This window comes from Sus scrofa, chromosome 8 (assembly GCF_054392235.1).
Source record: "Sus scrofa isolate SSC_HxYL_T2T_F1_AM1 chromosome 8, Sscrofa_HxYL_maternal_Yorkshire_Landrace_v2.0, whole genome shotgun sequence".
NCBI classification, from domain to species: domain Eukaryota; kingdom Metazoa; phylum Chordata; class Mammalia; order Artiodactyla; family Suidae; genus Sus; species Sus scrofa.
Genome location: NC_139390.1, coordinates 6,734,552 through 6,747,362, shown reverse-complemented (window position 1 = coordinate 6,747,362; position 12,811 = coordinate 6,734,552). Strand labels below are relative to the sequence as shown.

General features: G+C 41.4%; 1 protein-coding gene across 1 annotated transcript in view; it reads left to right on the top strand.

Moving 5' to 3' along the window:
- Positions 1-4,020: 4,020 nt before the first annotated feature.
- CLNK (cytokine dependent hematopoietic cell linker) overlaps positions 4,021-12,811 on the top strand; it is a 206,379-nt gene continuing 197,588 nt past the window's right edge. Inside the window, exon 1 of the mRNA XM_084973845.1 lies at positions 4,021-4,276. The gene's annotated coding sequence lies outside the window, so the exon portion shown is untranslated. The remainder of the gene's footprint in view (positions 4,277-12,811) is intronic.

Below are 12,811 nucleotides of genomic sequence, written 5' to 3'. Positions count from 1 at the left end.
AGTACAGGCTCTCTGCAGACTAGGAGGGGTGATGCCTGAAGGAGTCTCCATGAACGGTCGGAATTCCACAGTCAGGAAAGGGAGGAGGAAGAGAAAGCAAAGAGAACAGGACACACCAGATTATAGAGACACGAAAGAGGAGATGAATCTGGTCACTCTGGAAAGGTGCGTGTAGGGCCAAGCTAAATCTTTGGTTCCACTTTGAAGCTGTTTTTCAACAAGCATCATGAGTGTAACTGGAACTCTGCCCAGAGCACCTGCAATCCAAATGTAAACATGGCAGCTTGGCTTAACTCATCTTTCTGGAAATAGGTGAACACCGATGTCACGTAAACATCCAGACTAGCAACACAGGTTGAATGTATTGTCAGTTTAGGTTATAAACATGAATGCTGGGTGTCATTTGACACTATCTGGAGAACAAGTTCCTGTGAAGAGAGGAACTGGTGCGGGGAAGAAAAAAGGAAAGATAATTTAAAAGGAAAAAAAAAAAAAGGAAGAAAGCCCAGCACTAGATGCCTGTATTCTCTATCGCCACTTGGAGAGTTTGCTTTTCCATTTAATATGTTGCTCTCCCAGGTGAAAACAACTGAGAATTTCGCTTATTATCCAAGTAGGATTAAGAATCTGGTTTCTTCATCGACGCACTGATGTAGCACTCTTTTCTCTTTGGATTCGGTCTTTTAAACACAGCCTATTAAAAGTTGCTTTAATTGGCATTTTGTTAGAAAGTTAATGCAAACTTACCAAAAATAGCTTATGAGAGAAGCAGATAAGAACACAAAAAGAAAAATACATTCTAATTGCACGAATTCTTTTTCTTTCATTCAAGCTGCTTTTCAAAGGCAGTTTTAAAAATAGCGGTTCAATAACTTAGCCTTGGGCAGTCTTGTCTTTCTGGCAGTTTCCATTATTCCTTGAGGGATCCCTTTTGCTCCTGTTTCTATGCTTCTGCTCATACATTGTTGGTTGGAAGGTTTTCTTATTCATCCAACCAATGTTATTGGCAGTGCTTGCACAGTTTTCCTAGCTACACACAATCTCAGTTTATTTGACTCTTTTCTGTGTATCCCTTTGACAAGAAACTGCATTTTCATGTGTGTCCTTTGAGAACTGTTTACAGATCCTATGTTGCTGAGGTTTCACTACGGTCAGCTTTCATCCTTTTCACAAACACAGAGACTCACTTTACCCATTGTGGCCAGGTAACAAAGGTAAAGTAGCCCTCACCCCCCAAAAGTTCACTATCTGGTGGGCAAAATGATAAATAGAAAATTATAATGAAAATCAGCACATGAAAAGTCTCCACGATCTATACAAAGATAAAGATAAAGAAACACAGCCTTGGTGGAAGAGGACAGGAAGGTCTCTACTCCTACACAAAACATGGAAGGTCTTTCTTTTTTTTTTGTCTTTTGTCCTTTTAGGGCCACACTCACGGTATATGGAGGTTCCCAGGCTAGGGGTCTAATCAGAGTTGCTGCCGGCCTATGCCACAGCTCACAGCAACGCCGGATCCTTAACCCACTGAGCGAGGCCAGGGATCGAACCCACAACCTCGTGGTTCCTAGTTGGATTCCTTTCTGCTGCACCAAGACAGGAACTCTGGAAGGTCTTATAGGTCATGAAATGGCATTAATCCTTTGGGCTACTGGGCTGGTGCAAGATCTCTCTAATAGTTCCTTTATTTGCATGTTCTTCATTTGCATACCATCTTTGCATAAGAATCACATAATTACCTTTCTTCTGAAACCACAAATTAACCATTGAATATGTAAATTAAAATCTACTTATTTTGGCTATCTCTCTTGCTGAGTTTCTCCTGTTCTGCTCTGCCCTCTTCATTTCCATTTGCCTTGCTCCTCCTCACACCCATACACCTGCTCTGGTCTCTCTGGAGCTGGTGAGCTGGTGAGACTGTCAAGGTATGACTCACCGAGCCCAAGAGGCCATCATGATCGCATCATAGGGACCGTGGAGTTTGTGGAGCATTTAGCAAAGATGGTGAACGTGTGGTATGTGCATTTCCCCAATACTCATAAGAAAACCTCATTTCAACTCTATGAAGGTGAGATTATTCTCTTTGCTTTGCAGATGAGGAAGTAGGAGCTCAGAGATAAGGAAGTAGGTAGCCTACATTTGATCAAGGTCACTCAGCTGGGCAGTGCCTGAGACCCTTCCAGTGAGAACAGAGGCATGATGCAGGGAGGAGGTGCGGTAGAAGCTGTGTTAATCAAAACTGGAGCTCAGAGTCTGGCTCACAAAATTGACAAATCTAAGAGTCATTCTGGAACTGCCGAAATGCCTCTTTCCTGGTCCAACTCTAGGAGTCTTGGATGTGGGGAGAGGGGGAGACAGAGGGCAGGAAGCAGGCAGAAGTGACAAGAGGAGCCAGTCCTGACCCTGCAGCTAGAAGGACTGTTCCTTCATCTTTGCCCGGCACTGCCCTAGTCTTGTTTGACATGTCAAGGTGCTCAACCTCTCAGAGAAGAGCCAGTTTTGTTCAAGATCCTGTAGACATGTAGGGCCTGGAGGGGATATAAACTCAGGCTCAGAAGTGGCACAGCCTGCGCTCTCTGCTCTGCCGAGGCTTCAAGCAACGCATTCACTGAAAGTTCTGAATGTCAGGTCAGTTTCACTCCGGTGGCATCTGATCTTCTGCCTCAGGTCTGAAACGAGAGCTTCCTTGTCACCCGTGAGACCAACTGCCCACACCAACAGCCTGTACCAGCCCTGAGTCCTAGTCTCTTTTTATCTCTCTGTACTCCAAGATTGATAACTAGATTTCTACCACAACTCCTGGGTCCGAGTTCCCACTAATTACCCTTTACTCTCATTATCCCCACTTTTTCAAAGACTAAGTCCCAAACTTGCCCTTCCATCCTCAGGTAGAAGCCTCTGCTAAAACAAGACATGAAACACGAGCCCATAGCCTTGATTCAAGACCTAGCTGATGCTACTATCTTATCACCTGCTCATGTCTAAGTATTTCCTGGTCCCATGTTTCTATTATTCCTTCACTCAAGCCTTGTTTTATTATCTCACACATTTTGCCTCTAGTGCTAACTAAAACTAGTGTCAAGAACTGACACTACCACAACCTGCAGAACAAAGTCTCAATTGTTTAGCATACAGAGTATGTCCATGACGACGATGTGAACCAGAATCCTACCCAGCATCATTTCTCTCCATCATCTGCTACACCTGTGTTGACACAGGACCACTGAACTGCTTGGACTTCCCTGAACATACCATTTATTCATCTCATACCCCTTTACATGTCTTGAGATATTCTTTTTCCTACTGGGTAAACTTCTATTCACCCTTCCAATCTAGAGTTCATGTAACCTCGAAGAAGGCAAAATCTGCCTGTCTCCATAGGAGAGAGGATGTGTGTATTTCCACTACCTATTGATAGCCTGTGCTATCCCTACTCCTTTCATGATTTTTATCTTCCCCTTCACCTGTCCTCAGAGTTCCATCCGGTGGGTGCATTGACAGAAACATGACCTGAAATCTGTTTGACTCTTTAGCTAGCTTATTCCAGGGTATAAAATGACAGTCCTGGGGACCCCCATGGTTGGCGGACATCCTTAATAGATAATGGTGCTCTTCCCTACTGAGCTGCCCATGGTCTCAAAAATCCTTTGTAAAGTAATGCTCCTGGCCAGCACCACCAATCAATATGGAATGGAGGGTGAGTCTCAGCTCATCAAAACAGAAAAAAGGCAACCCTCATCCTGGAGAAGATATTTGCAATATACATAACAAAAGATCAGAATCCAGATCTTATATAGAATGCTGACAAGTAAAGAAAGAGAAATGGCACATTTGCTGCCTTTAGAGAGGAAGATTTCTGGTCTGGGTGGGGGAGACTGTTCATAAGGCAAGAACGCCACGGGATCATGCAACTGTTTGATGTCAACACAGCTGTGCATCAGGCTTGTGGCCCCACCTCAGCACTGCTCACCTGCTTTGTTCCAAAGCCACCAGGCTCCGGCCAGCAACTTTGTGATTGCACCCTGATTCAGTTCTCCTTGACCGCTGCACCCATCAAATTGACTAATCTATTTACAGACCAAGATCCTTACAGGGGATCCAGAAAGGGAAGAGACTTCCAAACAAGCACTGACACAAAACATTTTGACAGTGAAGAAAATTTGATGATTCTGTTTGTTATGGCAGCCAGAATTTGGTCATAATCTAGAAGACGCATAGTGAATGCAGTTGCAAGTCATCCAGACGTGTTTTTTGCTCAACTTCTGTGCCTTCAATGGTGAGTCTATTAAACTTTTCTTTTGTTAAGTTTCCCTCAACCTTGATATAAATTGTCCACAAACTGACCCTGACAGTAGAGAATTTGAGTAAAGAGGAGGGAAAGACTGAGCCGAGAATGTCAGGATCCCACCTGACAGGGCAATGCTGTTGCTCTCACGTTCTGAGAGGTGAGGAGTCTCGGTCCAAAGCCAGAGTGGCAGAGCTAAGCCTATTGATAGATTGATAGCCCTGCAGGCTGCAAAATGGTCGTGCTTTGATGTCAGGCTTTGATGTTCAGGCTTTGCAAGTCCTGGAATTGAGGGCAAGTTCCTTCGTTACTCTCAGCTTGATCTAACTTAGAGACAAAACCAGGTGAAGGATGTCTCTCCACATGGTGGTGGTTGGGAAGAAATGAAATAATGCCTCTAAGATCCCAGTGCAAGAGTTCCCATCATGGTTCAGCGGTAACACACCTGATTAGTGTCCATGAGCATGCAGGTTCAATCCCTGCCCTCACTCAGTGGGTTAAGGATCCAGCGTTGCCTTGAGCTGTGGTGTAAGTCACAGACGTGGCTCAGATCTGGTGTTGCTGTGGCTATGGTGTCAGCCGGCAACTATAGCTCTGCTTCAACCCCTAGCCTTAGCCTGGGAGCTTCCATATGCCACAGGTGTGGTCAAAAAAAAAAAAAAAAAAAGATAAAATTCCACAGCAGTGCAGGCATATAGTAGATGCTTATTGAGTAGTAGTGTGTCTCCTTATTAACACTCCTTTAAAAATGAAAAAGAATGTTAAATGGGCAGTGGTAAAAGCCATGGCTAACTTTAAAAACACACTTTTAGGAAGTGAGCATGGGCAACTTGCCTGCATCCAGAGCCATTAAGGTCGAAGCACTGACATGTGGTGGCCCTGCAAGAATGGCAACACTTTGGGGCCTAAGGCACCTCTATTCATTCTCTGGTAGATCTGTTAGCTCAGCAGTAACACAAGGCTAATAGTCTGAAAAGTCATGATGGCACCTCTGCACAAAATAGAACAGGCATCCGGTAAGCAGCTCTTATAAATCATGGGGCTGGCAAGGGACAATGGACAGCACAGTGCCTGGCACATAGCAGACACTTAGATGGATAAGTTAACAGGCCTTTGAAAAACACAGATGCAGGGTAGAGCGGGTAGCAGATAAAAATAATAACATAGGGAGTTCCTCCTGTGGCCCAGCAGGTTAAGAACCTGATGTAGTGTTTGTAAGGAGGAGGGTTTGATCCCCAGCCTCACTCAGTGGGTTAAGCATCTGTCATTGACACAAGCTATGGCATAGGTCACAGATGCAGCTCTGCAGCTTTGCTGTGGCTGTGGTGTAGGTGTGGTGTGGTGCAGCTCCAATTTGACCCCCAGCCTGGGAACTTCCATATGCCGCAGGTGCGGCACTGAAAAAAAAAATCACATAGAAGGTAACATGTTTTCATTCATTGGTAGTGCTAGGTATTTTGGTATACTTACTTCCTTTACACCTACCATGGGGAAAAAAATAAGTACCCTAGGTCCTCTTTGACGTAGAAGAAAACTGAAGCCCAGAGAATTTCCCTGGCTGACCCAGTGTCACATAATTAATACACAATGAAGCAAGAATTTGACTGTCTTCAAAGCCATTTTTCTTAAGGCTATCTATTCTCCAGCCATGACTGATGGGGACTTCACCTCTGAACAGACCATGAAGAGGAGAAGGTGGGCTGTTGTCTGGAATGGCCAGTGGCAGTGGCCTGAAGGGGATGGTACCCAGGGGGTGGCTTGTGACACAGGGTCCAGAGACAGACACAGGGGATGTGCAGACTTCCAGGGTCCTGCCTGGGGGACAGTAGAGAAGATGCGGGAGAGGAACCCCCAATATCAGTAGTTGTGGAGTCAGGAAGCTGTGGCTAAAACCTGGAGGGCAGAAAGGGTCGTAGAAGGCCATGCCATCGCCCCTGCTGTAAGTAAAGGGGGGATCTCTGCCAGATTATTTTTTCTTCAACTTGAGGCTCTTCATCAGTTTTTCCTAATCTTGGGTTGTGCCCTCTGAACTCTCCTGCACAAGGAACTTCCTAAAATAAAATGTTGCAGGGTTTACTGTCCTATTCCCGATAGGAGGGAATGGCATAAATATTCACATTATCCTTTTTAGGCTCAGGTTGGCGAAAATATATTAGCAGATATAATTGTCTGACACTTTGGGGAAGTGATGTTTCAAAAATAGGAGCCCATGAAGAGAGAGGGAGGGAGGGAAAAAACACCTGACACCCCTTATTTCCTGTGGCTATTTATTTTAAAGATAACAGTTGTGTGTGTGTGGTTGTTTTCTCTGTTTTTTGTTTTTTTTTTTTTTTGTGTTGTTGTTGTTGTTTGCCTCGAGTTACTGGCATATTTTTATATCTACTTAGAATGTGCAAGACACCATTTTCTGGTTCTTAATTCATCAGTTCTTACCTCTTCTGTTTGTCCTCAAAAACTTCAGTCTGTTTTTGATTGTCATGGCATTTCAGCATTGAAAGGCATTTAAGGGCACCTTGCCCCTACTCAGAGCTTGAGTCCTTCTCTCTGTGTGTTTACCCAAATTCAACCCAAACCACTCAGTGACTGTGGGACCCTCCCCCCAGCACATGCCTCCCACAACCGGCATTCCCCAAGTACAATCTATAAATGTTCAAGGGCTTCACCTATTATTAGGACAGAGCAAAAAGACTTAGTGACCTTCCTGAGCTCCTTCTTATCGCAGGGCTTTTGCACATGCTGCTCCTTCTGTATCCTCCCCATGCTTGGTCCAGTTCACTCAAACATCAATGCTACGCTGGATGCAGCTTGCATGGACTCACAAGCATTGACCATCAAAGTTCCAGGAATGGTTCATGCCGGTTGTTAAACAGACGTATTGCTTTAAGATGAAATTACATACATTTTATATAATTTCATTTTTATATACATTTACATTATAATATGTAATTTACCTTTTTACATTTAAAAAAGTAAAAAATTCAAAGTTGTTCACTTCCTGATGATTTTACTCCTCTGCCTACTTTCTGCTACTTCAATACCTCTACTGTTTCAATAAATCTGAAAACTCTCCTTTTTTCAGCTTTATTGAGATACAATTGAAATGTGTATTGTGTAGTTTAAGGTGCACAACGTGTTGACGGGATGCATTTCTACTGTGAAATGACGATACCGTAGTGTCAGCTAGTATCTCCATTCCATCACAGAATTACCGTTTCTTCTTTGTGATGAGAACATTTAATATCTACTCTCTCAGTGGCTTTCAGGTATGCAATAGAATATTATTAGTTATAATCACCATACTGTACTTCCCATATCCAGAACTTACTCATCTTGAAACTGGAAGTGTGGGAGGGAGTTCCTGCTATGGCACAATGGCATCAGTGGCTTCTCTGCAGCTCCAGCACCCAGGTTGGACCCCTGCAGGGCCTGGGAATGCTTTATGCCTCTGGGTAGCCAAAAACAAACAAACAAACAAGCAAACTGGAAGCCTATATCCTTTGATGAACATTTTCCCAGGCAACCACTATTCAACTCTCTGTTTTCATAGTTCAGCTTTTTATTGTTTTCATTTTTTTCATTTTATTTATTTATTTTGCTAAAAAGCCACAGGTGCATCACATGGAAGTTCCCAGGCCAGGGGCTGAATCAGAGCTGCAGCTATCAGCCTATGCAACAGCCACGGCCATGCAGGATCTGAGCCATATCTGTGACCTATACCACAGCTCACAGCAACGCCAGATCCTTCATCCACTGAGCAAGCCCAGGGATCAAATCCACATTCTCACAGATACAGTCGGGTTCGTTACTGCTGAGCCACAATGGAACTTCCTGGTTCGGCTTTTTTAGATTTCACATGTAAGCGATATCACACAGTGTCTGTGCTCTTAAGGTCAAATCTGTGTGGTCCAGATGCTATATGATGGCCATTCTTGTACCTGCCTTTCTAGCTCCACAGCCAGACATACCACATTGAGAGTCTGAAAGACATAGAAAGAACATAAATCCTACACACCAGGGCTCTTTCTCCTCCTAGTCTTACAGACAGCCAGTTTTTAAACTTTTAGCAACACACCACTGCTTCTAGACTGCCTCCACCCTCACATCCAGAAAGGCCTTTCTGGATCTCCTGTCTAGGTCAGATTCTTACGTGATATCACAGGACTGAATTCCTCTCTTGCAAAGTCTTCCGTTTCTACAATTGTACCATAACAGCAAATGGCACTACTAGGTAGGTAAAATCTGCACTCTCTGAGAGCAGAATTCTTGCTGGGCTTTGCACACTACTCTGATGCCCCCGCGACAAGGTGGTGCCAAGTTCCTGAGACGTTCTCAGTAAATAACTGTGGCGTGAAAATCAAATGATTAGAAACCTTTGAGTTGAAATCGTCAGACCCTTTTAAAAGAGAATAATAAGGTATTACCTTCATGAATGAGAGTTTCTCTCAGGAAGAAACTGTCTTCTTTTGAAGTAACATTGATGAGCTATCTGAGGTTAAAAGGAATGCCTGGGACTTGCGAGCAGGAGATAAGGCACAAAGGGTGTGGCTGAACCCTTTGCCTGAGAGGAGAAGAAGGGGTAGAGGTAGCAGAGGTTAGAGGACTAGGAGCCACGAGAAATCCCCTGTGGTTGGGGAGCCAGAGGGTGTTTACACAAAAGAATGTCTGATATTTTACTTGAGGTTTTGTTGACTTAATGTAGATCACGCCCGGCTTCCTCTCTAACTATAGATCACGAAGTCTGCTCCACACACACACAGGTGTTGGGTGTGTGCACATGAGCGTATGTTAAGGGAAGGGCTATATTCTGTTCTCGAATTGATGCCGCAATTCGATTGGCGTGTGATGGCAAGATCACTCATAAACTGAAATGATTAAACATATGCAGGAGTTGAGAACTAGAGGTGATCCTAATCAAGAGCCACTGGGAATTTAGGAATGTCTCCTTGGCAGCTGTAGACTTCCAGTTCATGAAGCATAGAAGGTGTGGGGTTGTTTGTTGTTGTTGTTTTTCCTCAGATCTTAAGGTCCTAGAAGACTGGGAAACATTGATTTCAGTAGGGGTCCTGTTTCTAAACCTAGAGAACAGAAAACACGTCATTTGTGGTTGAAAGTCCCCATAAGGAAGAGGAAGGGGAAAGGTTGGAAAAAGTCAGACCTGTATTCAAATGCAAGATTAAAAATGCATCACTTCAATGTGGTAGATACATAATGGACTACTACTCAGCCATAAAAAAGGATGAAACTGTGCCATTTGCAGCAACATAAATGGGCTTGGAGGGTATTAAGCAACGTGAAATAAGTCAAAGAAAAAAACAAATAGTATAGGACATCAACTACATGTGGAATCTAAAAAATACCATAAGTGAGTGAATATAGCAAAAAGGAAACAATCTCACAGATATAGAAAACAAACTAAAGGTTGCCAGTAGGGAGAGGGAAGAGGGGAGGGGCAAGATAGGGGTAGAGGATTGAGAGGGACAAACTGGTATGTATAAAATTTTGTACAACACAGAGCATATGGCCAATATTTTATAATAATTATAAACAGAGTGTAGCTTTAAAATTGTGAGTCGCTATTCCGTACACCTATAACGTATAATGTTGTATATCAATTACACGCCAATAAAAATTAATTAAATAAAAATACAATGCACCACTTCAGTTCAAGGCCATTACCATTACACTCATCCACCAAGAACTAATGGAGGCGGAGTTTAATGAGGAACAAGGAGAGAAGGGTGGGCAGAGTTTAAGACACATTTTGGAGGTTGCATCATCAATGAGACTTGTTGATAAGCTGATATTGAGAGTGAGGAAATCAGAGGAGTCTTAAATGACTCTCATATGGCTAGGCAGTGTACCTAAGGGGATGGCGGTATCATTTAGTGAAAAAAAACTGTAGCGCATTGGTACAGCGGTAAAGTCTGTGTACTATGAGTTCAGGGGTACAGTGAAATAAGTCAGACTCCCTTAGAGCAAGGATGGCCGTAGCTGGTGCCTATACTCACCTCACTTAGAAACCTTGCCTCCAGAAAAACCCACAGTGATGTAGCCTGATTAGGGTCGCACAGCCACTGCCTGTGAACCATCTGGCCCTATACGTTGGCTTCTGCTCTTCAATTCACATTGAAGATCAGCATTCTTGGGTTTACTTGGATAAACTTAGAGGTTTGAATCATATTAATAATGGTCTATATTTCAAATCCATTTCTTTTTGAAAAGCCAGTGGCAGTGAAAGTATTGGCTTGGGACTGCATGTAAAAACTATCTGGTAAATTTCCAATATGCATCTTTCAGATGTATTTATCTAATCTTCCCTACTTCCAATGTATACTTTCCTACACATTAGACATCGAATGAAATATGGTCAAGTAACTGTCATGGGCGGAAGGGACCGGGGGGGGGCAGTAATTTTAAATGAATTCCTTTTTTTTTTTTTTTTGGAAAAATTTTAGCATTGTACTTACAGTTCAAGGTTTAATGAGCAAGAAGTGAAAACCAGGAAAATATAATTTAGATGTGACCTCAAAGAGCTTACATTATCTAAAAGCTATAGAGAGACTTATATTTTATCCATTTTCTCTAATGACTTTGCTTTTGATTTCATTGATTTCCATTCTTATCTTTATGGTTTTCTTCCTCTGCTTGCATGGAGTTTACTTTGTTCCTCTATTATTTTATTTTTATTTTTTTTAATCTCTTTTTAGGGCCACACCTGCAGCATATGGAAGTTCCCAGGCTAGGGGTCAAATAGAAGCTGCCTACACCACAGCCACAGTAACACTGAACATGAGCCACATCTGTAACCTTTGCCACAGCCCATGGTGATGCTGGATCCTTAACCTACTGAGCAAGGCCAGGGATCAAACCTGAATCCTCATGGATACCAGTTGGGTGCATTACCACTGAGCCACAACAGAAACTCCAGTTTTTTTTAGCTATTTAAGGTAGAAATTTAGGTTATTGATCTGAGATTTTCTGTATTTATAATATATTTAGTTAATGCAATAAAATTTCCTCTTGGCATTTTTTAGTCATATCCCACAAGTTTCCATATATTGTATTGTTATTTTCATTCGGCTCAATGTGTTTTTTTAAATTTTCCTTCAATCATCCATTTTAATTCATGGATTATTTGGAAGTGTGCTGTTTAGTTTTCAAAAACTTAGAGATTTTTTGTTATCTTTGTTAATAATTTTCAGTTGATGCCATGTTTGTCTGAGCATGCATGCCTTATATTTAAATTATTTTAAATTTGTTTTGATTTTTTTTATGGCCCAGAAGTGGACTACTTTGATGTATGTTTCGCTGGCGCTTTAAAATAATGTATATTCTGCTACTACTGAGTATTTTATAAAAGATGATTAGACCTTCTTATTTGATGGTACTGTCAAGTTCTTCTACAACCTTGAGGATTTTCTGTCTCATTCTATTAATTGTTGAGAGAAGGGTATTGAAGTTTCCAACTACAATTGTGGATTTGCCTATTTCTTATTTCAATTTTTTTTCGAAAATTTTGGTGTATACACATTGAGAATTACTATGTCTTCTTGGCGGGTTGATCCTCTGTTCATATAATATCCCTTTCTGTCTGGGAGTTCTTTTCCCAGAAGTCTACTTTATTTCATATTAATGTAATCACTCCTACTTCCCTTTGATTAATATTGAAAATTAATTAAAATTAAAAGGTTAATATTGCTGTCCATCATTTTCCTTTCAACCTGCCTATATCATTATACTTGAAATAAGTTTCTTTTAGAGAGCATTTAATCGAGCTGTTTTAATTCACTCTGCCAATATCTGTCTAGATTAAATGTAAATAACTAACGTAATTATTTGGATGTTAAGGCTTAAAATGTCCATTTAATTTTTTGCTTTCTATTTGTTCTTTCTGTTTGCATTTGTCTTCTTTTTTCTTATCTTCCAGTGGGTTTTTGAACATTTTTCAATTACATTTTGATTTATCTATAGTATATTCGGGTATATATTTTGAATAGCTTTTTAAGTGGTTGCTTTAGATATTACCATTATATATAGAGACTTGCAGTCTACTAGTATTGTCCTTTTACCATGTCAAGTAAAGTGTAAAAATCTTCCCTTCCTTTACAAACCTTTGTCCTTCCTCATTTCTAATTGTCTTACATATTCTACAAAAAAAGTGTTATAATTTTTGCTTCAACCATCATACATAGTGTAGAAGACTCAAGAGCAAAAGGAATGTTATTGTTGCTTATCTATGTTTTAACTTACTTTGTTCTTTATTCTTCTGAAGTTCCAAATTTTCTTCTTTCAACATTTCCTTTCTGTTTAGAGAACTTATTTTAGCAATTTGTCAGGGTAGGTATGATAATGTCAAATTGCCTCAGTGTTTCTTTATCTAAGAATGTATTAATTTCCCCTTCATTCATGAAGGCTATTAGAGAGATGATAGATAGATAGATAGATGATAGATAGATAGATAGATAGATAGATAGATAGATAGATAGATAGATAGATAAGGTAAAAGATAGATGATAGGTAGATGAT